Below are 2,726 nucleotides of genomic sequence, written 5' to 3' on the forward strand. Positions count from 1 at the left end.
CTGGCTTGGCAGGGGGGGGGGGTGGGGGGCTTCACAGCACCGGAGCTGAACCCAGAGGCCCCTGAAGTATCATTTTTATATGTGACTAGATTTTATTTAGTAATATTGATATAGAGTTGCAATATTGGTATAGAATTTTGTTTTGTCTTTTTTTCCTCAAATATTTGGCAGATTTTATCACTCAAGCTATAGGCTTGGAGTTTTCTCTGTCTCTGTGGGAAAATTTTTTTGGTTTTTGGGGGGTTTCTTTTGAAAATCTTACATTTTATCAATGAAAGTTGTTAACTACAAATTCAATGTGTTTAATAGATATAGGGTCATTTAGGTTATCTATTTCTTCTTGAGTGAGCTTTGGTACCTTGTATCTTTCAAGGAATTTGTTCATTTCATTTAAGTTTTCAAATTTATGGGTATAAAGTTGTTTGCACCTTACCTTGAAAAGCAACAAGAATTTAGGATAAATTCATGGATAGATAGAGGAGTAAATATCTAGTAAAACATTAGTTGTAAAATCTAGAAGGTAGGTGTAGAGCGTTCATTGTAAACTTGTCTCAACTGTTTTGTATGTTTGAAAATATTCATAATGCTGAAATAAGAGCAGAAGAAATCAGAATAATGGTTTAATGACACTGGACCTGGAATCAGACTGCTTGGCTTCTAATCCCACGCCCCCCCTCCCCCTATGTACAGTCCCTACACTTTCCCATCTAAAAATGTAGGGCTAAGAACAGCACCTGATTCATAAGTTCATAGTGAGAATTAAATGTTGTAACACATGTAAGACATTTTAGAACAGTGGCTGCCAGATGTTGATCATCTTACAAATGAGTTACTGTCTCATAAAATAAAGGCAGATTTTGGGTGAGCTTAAGAAACTTTTGCTGAAAGAAGGACTTGCAAGGAGACAGTAGAGAAAGAGGACTGAGGCTGAGAGGAAAGTGAGAGGATGACTTCAGAGGTGTCAGCCCAGGACAAGCAACTCTGTAAGTGAAGGACGTTTAATTTAGGGGTTGCAGCAATTGGCAGCAGCAATGCAGCTGAGCCCGTGCCTCTACCATGCCTCTCCTTTTGTACTCTGAAAGAGGGACACATTGGGTTAAGATAAGAGAAGTTGAGTAACTTGCCTGGGGCCACCTGGCTAGTGAAAGGCAGGTATGGGATTTGAAGCTATGTCATTTAGCTTCAGAAGCCAAGTTCATAATTGTACTACACTACCTCCTCATAAGTTGATCACAAAGCCTAGACCCTCTCCCATGTGGCCAGATACTTTCTAGTGGTAGCACTTCCACCAAAGCAGGAAGGTCCACCATGATCCCCATCTACAACAAGCCATGGAGAATAACTGCCTCTTTGGGTTCAAAGGGTGCAGGCAATTTAGAGTAACCTGAGAGGCTCAGGAGAAAAAGTAAGGTGATACTGAAGACCTGAGAAAGCAGTTGAGAGTTGGTACCAGACTTTGTTTGGTTTGGCCACTGCTACTTACTGAGTGCTTCCACAGGGCTTGACAGGGCATGGACAGGAAATCCTGGCTCCCAATGTGACTGAACGAATAATGATGTCTTTGCAGGCAGGGATATCTCACTAGATTGTCAAGCTAGAGTCTGAAATACAAATGGTCAGAGTTTCTTTGATGTGGCAAATATGGGAAGTGACTGCTCAATTCCCATGAAAGGTAGTGCCAGGAAATAAACCTCAGCTTTTATGTGGCTATTTACATCCAGAGCCTGCCATGTGCCAAACACTGTGCAAGACATTCCCTTTGCACATCTCATCATATCTTCACTACTGGTAACCCAGCAAGGCTAGATAGCATAATTCTTATTTGCCAGATAGGAAACTTAGGTTCAGGCAGGTAACCTAATTTCCCTCAGATAACACAGCTAATAAATGTCATACATAGGCAGTGTGACTGACACCAAAAATCTATGTTCATTCCTCTTCAACAGGTACCTTACCCCAAAAAGGTAGGTCTATGAGGCAAAGATAATACAACTTTGAATAAAACTAATAATAATAGCACTGGATAAAGAGGGAATTTGGAAGATAATTGAGGTTTAGGAAAAACCTTTGGGCTGAGCTCTGGGTTTCTAGGTAGAAGGCGCTGGATGAAAAATTGTAGAGGATCTGAAAAGTATTTTCACATTCAGTTTGGAGCGAGAATGAGAAGGCAAGGACATTTTTACAAATGGTACATATGACTCTGTCTAAGAGGAAGAAAAGTTACTTGGGTGCAGCCTTTAGGGTAAAATTGCCCAGGATGGAGAGTCTACTCCTGACATGTGGAAACTATGGCAACCAGCACTGATGTGCCCCAGAGATAAGCCAACCTCAGCCTCTGCCAGCAGATGTGGGTGGAAAAGGTAGAGCCATTATAATCTAAGAGCATTGTGACAAGCCTGCTCTCTCTCTGCCTGACCCTGGGAGAGGGTTGCTGCAGCAGGAGCTTCCACATTCATAGTCCCTGCAAGGGCCAGTGCTTTCAAGAAGATGCTTTCTCTGTTGGAAGAGGCAGGAAGAATGAACAGGTTCACCCAGTAGAATAGACAAAAAGACCTCCCATCCTTCCAAGCAGGCAAGAGCCAGAACAAACAGCAAACATGCTAAACTGGTTTTTAATATGGTTTGGGAGGGGAGTAGAGAAAGAGAGAAGCACAGTGTTTCTAGATCATGGCTTACAGGTCCCTGAGTTCTCTCTTCATCTCTGCATGCCTGCAGCAGTTCAGCAG

At 42.0% G+C, this 2,726-nt stretch overlaps 1 protein-coding gene across 1 annotated transcript in view; it reads left to right on the plus strand.

Moving 5' to 3' along the window:
* The window catches only part of SHROOM4 (shroom family member 4), a gene marked incomplete at its 5' end in the record, with an annotated part of 157,321 nt that overhangs the window by 113,876 nt on the left and 40,719 nt on the right, over window positions 1-2,726 (plus strand).

Source organism: Tupaia chinensis, unplaced genomic scaffold (genome assembly GCF_000334495.1).
Source record: "Tupaia chinensis unplaced genomic scaffold, TupChi_1.0 Scaffold143978_1, whole genome shotgun sequence".
Classification (NCBI taxonomy): Eukaryota; Metazoa; Chordata; class Mammalia; order Scandentia; family Tupaiidae; genus Tupaia; species Tupaia belangeri.